This window comes from Eleutherodactylus coqui, chromosome 11 (assembly GCF_035609145.1).
Source record: "Eleutherodactylus coqui strain aEleCoq1 chromosome 11, aEleCoq1.hap1, whole genome shotgun sequence".
Lineage (NCBI taxonomy): Eukaryota > Metazoa > Chordata > Amphibia > Anura > Eleutherodactylidae > Eleutherodactylus > Eleutherodactylus coqui.
Genome location: NC_089847.1, coordinates 131,213,184 through 131,230,201, shown reverse-complemented (window position 1 = coordinate 131,230,201; position 17,018 = coordinate 131,213,184). Strand labels below are relative to the sequence as shown.

Sequence of the window (17,018 nt, the reverse complement as noted above, 5' to 3'; positions counted from 1 at the left end):
AAGATGTAGGTTGAGTGGGGGTAAGGGGGAGGGTATGGGAAGGGGAGGGATTTTGCTCCTCGTTCTAAGAAGGGGATGTTCACGTGTAAGCATCAGTAACTGTGTGTGGCTCTGGGATACCGAACTTTTTATTAGGGGTCTTCAATGGACATTAGTGGTCCCTAGATTTATTAGTGGTTGGGGGACATTTTTGTCACCCATGGATTCCAGGTTAGTAGGAAGTTGTCATGTGTTCTGGAGGTCTTACTTGTAAGTTCCTCAAATCTGCAAAGTTCATTTACTTTGGCTAGCCATTGATTTATTGTAGGTATATCAGGTGTTAGCCATTTTGTGGGAACTACTGCCTTGGCGGCTGTTATGAGGAGGGTAATTAGATTAGTCTTACTAGGTTTGTAGCTTGAAGAAGGTTTGGCTAAAATAATATATTCAGGGAGAAGTTTGAAGGTGCTAGCGATAATTTCTTGGATCCTAGACTCTATTTGGTCCCAGAAGGGCCTTATTACTGGGCAGGTCCACCAGATGTGTAATAGGGAGCCCACCTGGCCACAACCACGCCAACAAAGATTGGAGTCAGCCAATTTGTAGGCGAAGAGCCACTCTGGGGTCCTGTACCATCTTGTTAATAGCTTGAAATGATTTTCTTGAAGCCTAACACACGTGGAGTGACCATGTGAGCTCCCCAACACTACTCTCAGGTCCTCATCCGAAAGCTTAATGTTGAGCTCCTTCTCCCAGGAGAGAATGTAAGCTGGTCTGCTTGTTACTTGCGGTGTGATAAATTTCTTTTTGATTTGAGAAAGTTTCCTGCTGGAGTTGCTGCATGTTGTCATCACTCGCTCCAGTTCTGTGTATGAGCGTGAAGAAGGTTTAGGCCTGGTTAAATTTCTCTAGAATTTTGTATATGTGGTGGTAGGATAAGGCGTTGAGTGGTGGTAATGTTGTCTGTGAGAGTAAGTTTTCTATATATTGTTTACTTTTGGGAATACGAGCTACCCAGAGGTCGGTAATAGATAGCGTCTCAAAGGCGGACCATAATTTCTCTGTGTGAGGGTCTAAATTTACTCCCAAATAGTCTGGTATCAGGGATAGAGGGGCCGCCGGGGATGGGTGTGGTGCTAGGTCGGCTCGGAGAGTATCCCAAATCTTGCATGCACCTTTCAGGAGTGGATCAAAGGTGGACTTCCTATAAGATTTTTGTATGGGAAACCACATGTCTCTTACGAAATATTTACCATAGGTGGCTTGCGCTAAATTTCTTACTATTTTATTTTTTGAAGGGTTAGTTAGCTCTAGCCATCTGGTTAGTTGAATTGCGTTATAGTATCGATACATGTCCGGCAAATTTATACCCCCGAATTCTCTTTTCTGTGTCAGTAAGTTGTGGGTAAGACGGGGTCTCCTATGTTTCCAAATAAATTTGGAGAATTTTGATCTGATCTGTTTAGAGAAGGAGTCCGGGAGGTAGATTGGGAGCATTTGCATTTTATATAAGATCTTAGGGACAACGTATGTTTGTAGGAGGTTTCTCCGGCCAAACCATGAAATTACTGGTAGGTCGTATGTTTGCAAGGACGAGGAGATATTTTCTAGGAGTGGGACAAAATTGCTGTCGAATAGGTGATCAAGATTTTTTGTTATCCTGACACCTAAGTATTCTATAGAGGTCTCTGACCAAGTAAAACCTGAGGTTCTTTTTAGTTTTTTAGCGATTTCAGGGGATAGAGGTACATTTAGTATAGTTGACTTAGCTTCGTTGACTTTAAAGTTGGAGATGTATCCATAGAGGTTGAGGATGTTTTTTAAGATTGGGAGAGCTTGTTCTGGGTTGCTGAGAACGAACAGGATATCGTCAGCAAAGGCTACGGATTTAAGTGACAGGTGTTTTAGGCGGATTCCCTGAATATCCTCACTCTGACGTATCAGCTGAAGCAGGATTTCTAGTGAAAGGATAAAGAGGGTTGGGGAAAGAGGGCAGCCTTGACGAGTTCCGTTGGAGATCGAAAAGGGTGGTGAAAAGGAATCATTTACTTTAATTTTAGCATAGGGGTTTGAATATAGAGTAAAAATTGCTTCGATTAGGCGGGGGGGGGGGGGAAATTAAATTTTATTAAGGCTGCTCGCATAAAATTCCAATCTACCCTATCGAACGCCTTTTCGGCGTCTATACCTAGAAAGACTAAGGGGATTTTTTGTTTTTTGGCATAGCTGATTATGTGAAGGAGTCTAGTCGAGTTGTCTTTGCCTTCCCTTCCTGTGACAAAACCGGACTGTTCTTCATTTATCAAAGCGGGAATAAATCTGTTTATTTGCTTGGAGAGGATTTTTGCCCATAGTTTGATATCTAAATTTAAAAGAGAGATTGGCCTATAGCTTCCACATGATAGGGGATCTTTCCCTTCCTTGTATATAAGTGTGATATAGGCTTCTTGCGACTGTTTCGGCAGTAGTGCTCTCATTAAGGCCTTAGTCACACGGGCGCATCGGCACCCGTACACCGGCGCCGATGCGCCCGTCTGACTGTCAGTGAGAAGACGGACGTACCTGCAGACGGCCGTCTCTCTGAAGCGCTGGAGGAAAGAACACATGACCGGCAATGGAGCCGGTCACATGTTCTTTCCTCCAGCGCTGCAGAGAGACGGCGGTCTGCAGGTACGTCCGTCCTCTCACTGACAGTCAGACGGGCGCATCGGCGCCGGTGTACGGGTGCCGATGCGCCCGTGTGACTAAGGCCTAATAGTGCGTTTAAAGATAGGGTTAATTGTGGTAGGAGTATGTCTTGGAATTTTTTGTAATAAATTAGGGGAAGTCCGTCCGGGCCTGGGCTTTTGTGAAGAGAAAAGCTATTTATTACAGAAGTAGCTTCCTCTAATGTGACTGGCGCGGTTAGGGAGTCTGCTTCCGCTTGGTTTAAGTGGGGAAGGTCCAGGGAGGCAAGCAGCTCGCTTAGTTTCCTGTTTTTTGTTTCGTTAGTTTGGCCTTCTCCTAGGTTCAGGTTATATAGTTGTGAGTAAAATTTTTGGAAGGTTTTTGCTATCCTTGGGGTTTCACTGTGTGTCTTTCCTTCTGCGTCAGATATTTTATGTATGTGTGTTTTTCCTCTAGCTTTTTTTTTATTAAGGAGGACATGAGTCGGCCTCCCTTGTTACCGTGGGCAAAAAGTTGATGTTTATAATATAGGAAAGATTTTGCGAATTTACTATTTAGTATATCTTTAAGCAGTTCTCTTAAGCTTGTTAATTCTGGTTGGGATTCTTTTACTTTGTTTTGTTTAGATACCTGTTCCAATTTGGAGATTTGTGCTAGAATGTCCTCTATTCTTTTGAGTTTTTGTTTTTTCTGTGCGGAGCCGATAGAAATAAGGATGCCTCTTATATATGCCTTGTGGGCTTCCCACACTAAGGGATATTTTTCCGAGTTAAATTGATTTTCCTTAAAATAGTTTTTCAAATGGGTGGAGATATTCTCCAAAGCTTTTTGGTTCTCTAGGATTTTTCATTTAGTCTCCAGCTCCAGGCCTTGTGTGATGGAGGGGCCAAGCTGATAGATAGGGCATGGTCGGAGACTGTTATGTTTCCTATGTTAGCATATTTTAGGTGTTGGATTAGTGATGTAGAAGTGAGAATGTAATAAATTCTTTGAAAAGATTTGTGGGGGGCAGAATAAAATGTATAGTCCTTGCCTGTAGGGTTCAAGGTCCTCCAGGTGTCAGAGATTTTTAACTCGCTCAGGGCCTTATGGAGTCTTTTTCGCGCTCTCTGAGAGATCTGAGATCTCCCAGAAGATGCGTCTAAAAGAGGGTCTAGTGACAGATTAAGGTCTGTTCCTATGACTATTTTGCCTTCTGCAAAGACTGAGAGTTTTCTTAGTGCTTCTATCAGCCAGGACACTTGGTTCTTATTAGGTACGTAGAGATTGGCAAGGGTAAAAGTTTCTGACAGAATCTTGCCCTTTAAAAATAACAAGCAGCCTTCTTGATCAGAGAGGCTCCCTATCTCGATAAAGGGTACTGAGGGATGTAGTGCAATTGCTACCCCCTTTGAAGCACTCTTAGGATGGTTGCTGAAGAACCATCTGTCAAACATTTTTTGGGGGAATCTCTGGGGAGCCGCTTCTTTGAAATGGGTCTCTTGCAGAAACAACTTTTCCTATTTTTGACATAATCAATGCTCGTGCCAAATTTCAAGTTTCTATGACATTGGGAAGTGAGAAAATTAGATTCTGTACGTAAAATTTGGATGCTAATTCTTTGGCGCTTAGAATTGAATAATCAAGTTGGGACCTATTAACTTTTCTTATTTATGACATAATAAATGCTCGTGCAAAATTTCAAGTTTCTATTACATTGGGAAGTGAGAGAATTAGATTCCGTACGTAAAATTTGGACGCTAATTCTTTTGCACTTAGAATTGAGTAATCGAGTTGGGACCTATTAGCTTTTACTATGTATGACATAATTAATGCTCGTGCCAAAATTCATGTTTCTACGACATCGGGAAGTGAGAGAATTAGTGGCAATGATAGAAAAGAAACGATCTATGTGTGTGAGGGGGGGGCGTAACTGTCGACGACGCTCGCATGCGCGCCATTTATCATAGCATAAATGTACTATGCCTATAATCTTCCCAGGAGTGTACTCAACAACTTCCCAAAGTTTCATGGCGATCGGATGAATGGTGTAGTAGCGCATAAATGACAAACAGACACACACACAGACAGACATACATTCAATTTTATATATATAGACTAGCGTACCCATCGCGTGTTGCTGCGAAGACAGACATACATACATACATTCGTTTTTATATATCTAGATAACAACCAATCACAGCACAGCTTTCAAGTTACCTCAGCGGTATAATATATAACAACCAATCACAGCACAGCAGCTTTCATGTTACCTCAGCAGTATAATATATAGCAACCAATCACAGCACAGCTTTCATTTTACCTCAGCGGTATAATATATAGCAACCAATCACAGCACAGCTTTCATTTTACCTCAGCATTCTCAATATCCAGCAATTGTCTTGCGAAACGTTCGGCGGATGCATCATTTTGTAGTTGAACACACATCCCATTGCTCGTAATGCCTTTTGCTTTTGTGCTTGAGATGGAAATCAAACGATCTTTGTCTGGGGAGCATAACTGTCGACGATGCTCGCAGGATAGATGTACTATGCCAGGACTCTTCCCAGGAGTGTACTCAACAACTTCCCAAAGTTTCATGGCGATTAGATGAATGGTGTAGTAGCGCAAAAAGGACAGACAGACAGACATACATTCCTTTTTATATATATAGATGACATCAGGAAGTGAGAGAATTAGATTCCGTACGTAAAATTTGGACGCTAATTATTTTGCGCTTAGAATTCAATAATTGAGTTGGGACCTATTAACTTTTCCTATTTATGACATAATCAATGCTTGTGCCAAATTTCAAGTTTCTATGACATTGGGAGGTGAGAAAATTAGATTCTGTACGTAAAATTTGGACGCTAATTCTTTTGCGCTTAGAATTGAATAATCGAGTTGGGACCTATTAACTTTTCCTATTTATGACATAATCAATGCTCGTGCCAAATTTCAAGTTTCTATGACATTGGGAGGTGAGAAAATTAGATTCTGTATGTAAAATTTGAACGCTAATTCTTTGGCGCTTAGAATTGAATAATCGAGCTGGGACCCATTAACTTTTCCTATTTATGACATAATCAATGTTCGTGTAAAATTTCCCGTTTCTATTACATTGGGAAGTGAGAGAATTAAATTCCATACGTAAAATTTGGATGCTAATTCTTTGGCGCTTAGAATTGAATAATCGAGTTGGGACCTATTAGCTTTTCCTATTTATGACATAATCAATGCTCGTGCCAAATTTCATGTTTCTACGATATCGGGAAGTGAGAGAATTAGTGGCAATGATGGAAATCGAACAATCTACGTGGGGGGGGGGGGTCGTAACTGTCGACGACGCTCGCACGCGCGCCATTTATCATAGCATAAATTTACTATGCCTGTAATCTTCCCAGGAGTGTACTCAACAACTTCCCAAAGTTTCATGGCGATCGGAAGAATGGTGTAGTAACGCATAAAGGACAAACAGACAGACACACAGACAGACATACATTCAATTTTATATATATAGACTAGCTTACCCGTCGCGCGTTGCTGCGAAGACAGACATACATACATACATTCGTTTTATATATATCTAGATAACAACCAATCACAGCGCAGCTTTCAAGTTACCTCAGCGGTATAATATATAACAACCAATCACAGCACAGCAGCTTTCATGTTACCTCAGCAGTATAATATATAGCAACCAATCACAGCACAGCTTTCATGTTACCTCAGCGGTATAATATATAGCAACCAATCACAGCACAAGTTTCATGTTGCCTCAGCAGCATAATATATAGCAACCAATCACAGCACAGCTTTCATGTTACCACAGCAGTATAAAAAATAGCAACCAATCACAGCACAGCTTTCATTTTACCTCAGCATTATCAATATCCAGCAATTGTCTTGCGAAACGTTTGGCGGATGCATCATTTTGTGGTTGAACACACATCCCATTGCTCGTAATGCCTTTTGCTTTTGTGCTTGAGATGGAAATCAAATGATCTTTGTCTGGGGGGCATAACTGTCGACGATGCTCGCACGCGCCCCACCTATCGTAGGATAGATGTACTATGCCAGTAATCTACCCAGGAGTATACTCAACAACTTTCCAAAGTTTCATGGGGATTAGATGAATGGTGTAGTAACGCAAAAAGGACAGACAGACAGACATACATTCCTTATATATATATATATATATATATATATATATATATATATATATATATATATATATATATATATAGATGACATCAGGAAGTGAGAGAATTAGGTTCCGTAGGTAAAAATTGGACGCTTATTCTTTTGCGCTTAGAATTGAATAATCGAGTTGGGACCCATTAACTTTTCCTACTTTTGACATAATCAATGCTCTTGCCAAATTTCAAGTTTCTATGACATTGGGAAGTGAGAAAATTAGATTCCGTACGTAAAATTTGGACGCTAATTCTTTGGCGCTTAGAATTGAATAATCAAGTTGGGACCCATTAACATTTCCTATTTTTGACATAATCAATGCTCGTGCCAAATTTCAAGTTTCTATGACATTGGGAAGTGAGAAAATTAGACTCCGTACGTAAAATTTGGACGCTAATTCTTTTGCGCTTAGAATTGAATAATCGATTTTGGACCCATTAACTTTTGCTATGTTTGACATGATTAATGCTCGTGCCAAATTTTAAGTTTCTATGACATTGGGAAGTGAGAAATTAGATTCCGTACGTAAAATTTGGACGCTAATTCTTTTGCGCTTAGAATTGAATAATTGAGTTGGGACCCATTAACTTTTCCTATTTTTGACATAATCAATGCTCGTGCCAAATTTCAAGTTTCTATGACATTGGGAAGTGAGAAAATTAGATTCCGTACGTAAAATTTGGACGCTAATTCTTTGGCACTTAGAATTGAATAATCAAGTTGGTACCTATTAACTTTTCTTATTTATGACATAATCAATGCTCGTGCAAAATTTCAAGTTTCTATTACATTGGGAAGTGAGAGAATTAGATTTCGTACGTAAAATTTGGACGCTAATTCTTTTGCGCTGAGAATTGAGTAATCGAGTTGGGACCTATTAGCTTTTACTATGTATGACATAATTAATGCTCGTGCCAAAATTCATGTTTCTACGACATCGGGAAGTTAGAGAATTAGTGGCAATGATGGAAATCAAACGATCTATGTGTGGGGTAGGCGTAACTGTCGACGACGCTCGCACGCATGCCATTTATGATAGCATAAATGTACTATGCCTAGGAGTGAGAGAGATAGGAAAGTGAGAGAGATAGGAGAGTGAGAGAGATAGGGGAGTGAGATAGATAGGAGAGATATAGATAGGAGAGAGAGATAGGAGAGAGAGATGAGAGACAGATAGGAGAGAGAGAGGGAGAGAGAGAGAGAGAGAGAGATAGATGGATAGATATGACAAAGATAGATATGAGATTGATAGATAGATATGAGATTGATAGATCGATATGGAGATAGATAGATAGATAAATAGATAGGACATAGCTAGGAGATAGATAGATAGATAAATAGATAGATATGAGAAAGATAGATAGATAGATAGATAGATAGATAGATAGATAGATAGATAGATAGATAGATATGAGAAAGATAGATAGATATGAGAAAGAAAGATATGAGAAAGATAGATAAGAGAAAGATAGATAGATATGAGATATATAGATATGAGATAGATAGATAAATAGATAGATATTAGATAGATAGATGTGAGATAGATATGAGAAAGATAGATATTAGATAGATAGATATAAGATAGATGGATAGATATGAGATAGATAGATATGAGATAGATAGATAGATAGATAGATATGAGAAAGATAGATGGATATGAGATAGATAGATAGATAGATAGATATTAGATACATGATAGATAGATATGAGATAGATAGATAGATAGATAGATAGATATGAGATATATAGGAGATAGATAGATAGATTAGATAAGAGATAGATAGATAGATAGATAGATAGATAGATAGATATGAGATTGATAAATACGAGAAAGATAGATATGAGATAGATAGACAGATAGATATGAGATAGATGATAAATAGATATGAGATAGATAGATAGATAGATAGATAGATAGATAGATAGATAGATAGATAGGACATAGCTAGGAGATAGATAGATAGATATGAGAAAGATAGATAGATATGAGATAGATAGATAGATAGATATGAGAAAGATAGATATGAGAAAGATAGATAGATATGAGATAGATTGATAAATAGATAGATATTAGATAGATAGATGTGAGATAGATAGATATGAGAAAGATAGATATTAGATAGATAGATAAGAGATAGATAGATAGGAGATAGATAGATATAAGATAGATAGATATGAGATAGATAGATATAAGATAGATAGATAAGAGATAGATAGATATAAGATAGATAGATAGATAGATATGAGATAGATAGATAGATATGAGAAAGATAGATAGATAGATAGGAGATAGATAGATATTAGATACATGATAGATAGATAGATATGAGATAGATAGATAGATATGAGATAGATGATAAATAGATATGAGATAGATAGATAGGACACAGCTAGGAGATAGATAGATAGATATGAGAAAGATAGATAGATATGAGATAGATAGATAGATAGATAGATAGATAGATAGATAGATAGATATGAGAAAGATAGATATGAGAAAGATAGATAGATATGAGATAGATTGATAAATAGATAGATATTAGATAGATAGATGTGAGATAGATAGATATGAGAAAGATAGATATTAGATAGATAGATAAGAGATAGATAGATAAGAGATAGATAGATATAAGATAGATAGATATGAGATAGATAGATATAAGATAGATAGATAAGAGATAGATAGATATAAGATAGATAGATATGAGATAGATAGATAAGAGTTAGATAGATAGATAGATATGAGATAGATAGATAGATAGATAGATAGATAGATATGAGAAAGATAGATAGATAGGAGATAGATAGATATTAGATACATGATAGATAGATAGATATGAGATAGATAGATAGATATGAGATAGATAGATATGAGATAGACAGATAGATAAGAGATAGATAGATAGATATAAGATATATAGATAGATATGAGATAGATAAATATGAAAAAGATAGATAGATGTGAGATAGATAGATATGGAGATAAATAGGAGATATATATGAGATAGATATGACATAGATAGATAGATAGAAAGATAGATAGGATATATATATATATATATATATATATATATATATATATATATAGATAGATAGATAGATAGACATGAGATAGATAGATATGGAGATAGATAGATAGATAGATAGATAGATAGATATGAGATAGATAGGAGGTAGATGGATAGATATAAGATAGATAGACAGATAGATAGATAGATATGAGATAGATTGATAAATAGATAGATATTAGATAGATAGATGTGAGATAGATAGATATGAGAAAGATAGATATTAGATAGATAGATAAGAGATAGATAGATAGGCGATAGATAGATATAAGATAGATAGATATGAGATAGATAGATATAAGATAGATAGATAAGAGATAGATAGATATAAGATAGATAGATAGATAGATATGAGATAGATAGATAGATAGATATGAGAAAGATAGATAGATAGGAGATAGATAGATATTAGATACATGATAGATAGATAGATATGAGATAGATAGATAGATATGAGATAGATGATAAATAGATATGAGATAGATAGATAGGACACAGCTAGGAGATAGATAGATAGATATGAGAAAGATAGATAGATATGAGATAGATAGATATGAGAAAGATAGATATGAGAAAGATAGATAGATATGAGATAGATTGATAAATAGATAGATATTAGATAGATAGATGTGAGATAGATAGATATGAGAAAGATAGATATTAGATAGATAGATAAGAGATAGATAGATAAGAGATAGATAGATATAAGATAGATAGATATGAGATAGATAGATAAGAGATAGATAGATAGATAGATAGATAGATAGATAGATAGATATGAGAAAGATAGATAGATAGGAGATAGATAGATATTAGATACATGATAGATAGATAGATATGAGATAGATAGATAGATATGAGATAGATAGATATGAGATAGACAGATAGATAAGAGATAGATAGATAGATAGATAGATAGATAGATAGATAGATAGATATAAGATATATAGATAGATATGAGATAGATAAATATGAAAAAGATAGATAGATGTGAGATAGATAGATATGGAGATAAATAGGAGATATATATGAGATAGATATGAGATAGATAGAAAGATAGATAGGATATATATATATATATATATATATATATATATATATATATATATATATATATATAGATAGATAGATAGATAGATAGACATGAGATAGGAGATAGATAGATAGATAGATAGATAGATATGGAGATAGATAGATATGGAGATAGATGGATAGTTATGGAGATAGATAGATAGATAGATAGATAGATAGATAGGGGATAGATAGATTAGATAGATAGGAGATAGATAGATATGAGATAGATAGATAGATAGATAGATAGATAGATATGGAGATAAATAGGAGATAGATATGAGGTAGATATGACATAGATAGATAGAAAGATAGATAGGATATATATATATATATAGATAGGTAGATATATATAGATAGATATAGATAGATATGAGATAGATAGATATGGAGATAGATAGATAGATAGATAGATAGATAGATAGATATGGCATAGATTGATAGGTAGATAGATATGAGATAGATAGATAGATAGGAGATAGATATGAGATAGATGTGAGATAGATAGATAGATAGATAGATAGATAGATATGGAGATAGATGGATTGATAGATATGAGATAGATAGATATGATATGAGATAGATAGCTATGAGATAGATGATAGATAGATATGAGATAGATAGATAGATATGAGATTGATAGATACGAGATAGATAGATAGATAGGAGATAGATAGATAGATAAGACATAGATAGATAGATATAAGATAGATAGATAGATAGATATGAGATAGATAGATATGGCATAGATTGATAGGTAGATAGATATGAGATAGATAGATAGATAGATAGATAGGAGATTGATAGATATGAGATAGATGTGAGATAGATAGATAGATAGATAGGACATATATATATATATATATATATATATATATATATATATATATATATATGTATATATATATATACTGTATATAGATAGATAGATATGAGATAGATAGATAGAAAGATAGAAAGGAGATAGATATATGGATAGATAGATAAGAGATAGATAGATATGAGATAGATAGATATGAGATATATAGATAGATAGATAGATAGATAGATAGATAGATAGATATGGAGATAGATAGGGGATAGATAGGGGATAGATATGGAAATAGATAGATAGATAGATATGGAGATAGATAGATAGATAGATAGATAGATAGATATGGAGATAGATAGTTAGATATGGAGATAGATAGATAGATAGATAGATAGGAGATAGATTGATAGTTAGTAGAGATGAGCGAGCACCAAAATGCTCGAGTGCTCATTACTCGAGTCGAACTTCCCGCGATGCTCGAGGGTTCGTTTCGAGTAACGAACCCCATTAAAGTCAATGGGCGACTCGAGCATTTTTATATATCGCCGATGCTCGCTAAGGTTTTCATTTGTGAAAATCTGGGAAATTCACGAAAGTGATGGGAGCGACACAGAAACGGATAGGGCAGGCGAGGGGCTACATGTTGGGCTGCATCTCAAGTTCCCAGGTCCCACTATTAAGCCACAGTAGCGGCAAGAGTGGGCCCCCCGCACTGTCAGCCTAAAGATCGTTCTCCTCTGCCACAGCTGTAACAGCTGTGGCAGAGAAGAACGATGTTAGCCCATTGAATTCAACAGAGGCGGTAATACAGCCGGCTCCATTGAAAGCAATGGGCTGCCGGCAAGCGCGGGATGAATTTTCGGGAAGGGCTTAAAAATATAAGCCCTTACCTGAAAATCATCCTAAAATGTGTAAAAATAAAAAAAAAATGTCGCGTCTGGCCGGCAGTTCTGAACTGCTCTCTGTAGTATTCAGCAGCCGGGGATTTAAAATCCCCACCTGCTGAATGAGCTGCCTCTGATTGGTTACAGCCTCACCAATCAGAGGCAGCTCTCACTCACACCCATTCATGAATTCATGAATGGGTGTGAGTAAGAGCTGCCCCTGGTTGGTCCCTGCGCTGAGCCAATCAGAGGCAGCACTCACCCATTCATGAATTCATGAATGGGTGTGAGTGAGAGCTGCCTCTGATTGGTCAGGCTGCGACCAATCAGAGGCAGCTCATTCAGCAGGCGGGGATTTTAAATCCCCGGCTGCTGAATACTATTCAGAGCAGTTCAGGAGAATTGCCGGCCAGACGCGGCTACAGCGGAAAGGTGAGTATACATTTTTTTTTATTTTTACACATTTCTGGATGATTTTCAGGTAAGGGCTTATATTTTTAAGCCCTTCCCGAAAATTCATCCCACGCTCGCCGGCAGCCAATTGCTTTCAATGGAGCCGGCTGTATTGCCGGCTCCATTGAATTCAATGGGCTAACATCGTTCCTCTCTGCCACAGCTATTACAGCTGTGGCACAGGAGAACGATCTTTATGCTGACAGTGCGGGGGGGGGGGGGGGGGTCTCACTTCCGCGCTCGCCGGCAGCCCATTGCTTTCAATGGAGCCGGCTATATTGCCGGCTCCATTGAATTCAATGGGCCAACATCGTTCTTCTCTGCCACAGCTGTTACAGCTATGGCAGAGGAAAACGATCTTTATGCTGACATATTTTTTTTTACACATTTTAGGATGATTTTCAGGTAAGGACTTATATTTTGAAGCCCTTCCCGAAAATTCATCCTGAGATCGCCGGCAGCCCATTGCTTTCAATGGAGCCGGCTGTATTGCCGGCTCCATTGAATTCAATGGTCAGTGCTCGTTTAATTCGAGACGAGTACCGTGTGGTGCTCGTCTCGAGTAACGAGCATCTCGAGCACCCTAATCTTCCCTTATTTGGACGATTTCCTGCTAGTGTCAAGATCCGCAGAAATCATATATACAGACTTGTCCGTAGTCTTGTCTACATTAGATGACTTGGGGTGTATAGTAAACAGACAAAAGTCAGATCTGATCCCGGGTACACAGAAGATATATCTAGGAGTACACAGGAATCACAGCTCCCCCCGTCCAAGAGTAAGGACCTTATCCAATTGGGTTCGTCCCCATGTCAAGCAACAACAGTATCCATTAGCGATGTAATGGAACTTCTGGGCCTATTAACAGCTGGCATACAAATAGTCCCATGGGCTCAAGCCCATACCCAACAGCTGCAATGGTTTATCCTTGTCAGTCAGGACAAACGACAAACCTCCCTAGATAAAAAGGTGAGGCTGACCGCTCAAACAGTCCCTGCGCTGGTGGACTTCCCAGAGTAACCTTAACAAAGGTTCCCTTTGGTCACGAGAACCCTCTATATCTATCACAATGGATGCAAGCAAGAAGGGAAGGGAAGCACAAGTAGCGGTCTTAACCTTTCAGAGAACTTGGGACTCACAAATATAGAAGGCCCTTTGTGTGGCAGAACCCCAGGAAACACAACACCTGCACCATCAACAGTTGGTGGCAAGGATACTAGGCTGGGCAGAATCCACGGTGCTATCCCTCTCAGCGATCCACCTGAAGGGATCTATAAATACCGTTGCAGATTTCTTCAGCAGGCAAAGCATCCACCCAGGAGAATGGTGTCTGAATTAGGAGGCCTTCGATCTCCTAACACATCAGTGGGGGCAACCACAGATCAACCTCTTTGCCACAAAAACAAATGCAAAATGCTGGGACTTTTATTCCCTCAATCCAAGGGACAATCCATGCGGGGTAGATGCCCTGTCTCAGAGCTGGGACGTAGATCCAGCATATGTGTTTCCCACCTTCCCACTGATCCCTCATATCCTCAAAAAGGTTCAGGTCAGCCAAGGAGCGGTAATCCTAGTCGCCCCTATGTGGGACAAGAGACCTTGTTATTCCCTACTGAATCCAGGGCCCGCTCCAGCTACCAGTAGAGGAAGATCTCCTATTCCAATGTCCACTAACTTACTCAGGAGTAGAGAAACTGAAGTTAGCAGCCTGGATGCTGAAGGCATAATACTTTGGGGGGCTCTCACAAAAAGTAATTACTACTTTGGGTAAAAGCCGCAAACTTGTAACAACAGCTATTTACAATGAAGTGAGGAGGAAATTCTCGGAATACTGTAATCTAGATCCAAGTGAGCCCCCAAACTTAGATATACCCATAATCCTGGATTTTCAGCAAGCAGGCTTAGGAAAGGGCCTAAGTCCAAGTACTCTTAGAGTACAGGTGGCAGCATTAGGATCCTGTTTTGACTTTCCTTTAGCAGAGCATCGCTGGGTCAGCAGGTTCCTAAAGGGGCTGACAGACTTCGGCCCCTTATCAGGGAAACCTTTCCTACGTGGGACCTAAACTTGGTCCTAAACAATTTTTTCATAAAGTTTCCATAAAGTTGCTCACGCTTAACGTCTCTCCTAGTCGCCATAACTTAGGTACAGAGAGTGGGGGAATTACAGGCATTATGTTGTGTGGAGCCACATATGATAGTACAACACTATAGAATCATCATTAACCTAGATCCCACCTTCCTTTCAAAAGTCGTGTCTAAATTCCACAGAGAACAGGCAAATACCATACCCTTTTTCTTCCAGAACCGCCGTAATGGCAAAGAGAGAAAATTCCATAGCCTAGATGTAAGGATGGCTGTTATAGCATATTTAGAGGCTAACCAATCCTACCGGAAGCATAATAACCTCTTTGTCCAATTTCAGGGGCCAGGCAGAGGAAAGACAGTGTCTAAAAGTACCATTGTAAGATGGTAAAAAAAAAAAAGTATAATCACCTTTTTCCTGCAGCCGGAGTTCAGCCGCGTCCGGCTGGCAGTTCTCCTGAACTGTTCTCTGTAGTATTCAGCAGGCGGGGATTTTAAATCCCCGCCTGCTGAATGGGCTGCCTCTGATTGGTCACAGCCCTCACCAATCAGAGGCAGCTCTCACTCACCCATTCATGAATGGGTGAGTGAGAGCTGCCTCTGATTGGTGAGGGATTTAAAATCCCCGGCTGCTGAATACTACAGAGAGCAGTTGCGGAAAACTGCCGGCCGGACGCGGCTGAACTACGGCTGCAGGAAAAAGGTGAATATACTTTCTTTTTATTTTTACACATTTTCAGGATGGTTTTCAGGGAAGGGCTTATATTTTAAGCCCTTCCCCGAAAATTCATCCAGCGCTTGCTGACAGCCCAATGCTTTCAATGGAGCCGGCTGTATTGCAGGCTCCATTGAATTCAATGGGCGAACATCGTTCTCCTCTGCCACAGCTGTGGCAGAGGATAGCGGGCAGCGCTAGGCCATTTCCCTGAAAGCGCTGCTAGGTGCAGATTTTTAACCGAATCGTCGGCTCTGGTCACGTGATTTGCAGATGCACATCCGTTATGCGATCCGCAAATCGCGCAAAAAAATGCCCGTGTGACTGAGGCCTGAAGGTGTTTCAGGCCCTATTGCACATTGTAGAGCCATTGAGCAGCTAAAAGGATGGAGAATAGGGATGAGCGAGCATACTCGTTCGAGCTTGATGCTCGTTCGAGTATTAGGGTGTTCGAGATGCTCGTTACTTGAGCCGAGCACCACGCGGTGTTCGAGTCAATTCCATTTCTTTCCCTGAAAGATTTGCGCCATTTTCTGGCCAATAGAAACGCAGGGAAGGCATTACAACTTCCTCCTGTGACGTTCCAGCCCTATCCCAGCCCCCTGCAGTGAGTGGCTGGCGAGATCAAGTGACCCCGGAGTATTTAAATCAGCCCCGCCTGCGGCTCGCCTCAGACACATGCTGGCAGAGATTAGGGAAAGTGCTTCTGCTGCTGTTGCTGGTTTAGGGAGAGTGTTAGCGTCTACAAGAACCCCAACAGTCCTTCTTAGGGCCATAGGGGAAGTATTGGTGAGTTAGGGACAGTGGTAGTGTGGAATCCTGTCTACCTGTGCATTTAACTCTGTGGTTGCTGGGAGTTGTAGTACCTCAGCATTGCACTGCAAGGCCTCAGTTCAGCCTTCAGTGTAATTTTTTGCTGGGGGCAGTTAGCGTAACGTAAGCGCTCTCTGCTTCCAAGTGCACGTTTAAAAAGCACTAATATTTTTCTGCACTCTGTGTTACCAGACAGCTGCCGACGCAGTGTACGGTGCCAGACAGCCATAGAGGGAGAGTCCAATACACGCTCCATTGCTGCATTTTATTGGAAAAAAACTAATTTTTAAAAAGGACTC

General features: G+C 39.1%; 1 protein-coding gene across 1 annotated transcript in view; it reads right to left on the bottom strand.

Moving 5' to 3' along the window:
* Positions 1-17,018, bottom strand: part of LOC136581798 (vomeronasal type-2 receptor 26-like) — a 57,132-nt gene that overhangs the window by 16,209 nt on the left and 23,905 nt on the right. The window lies entirely within an intron of this gene.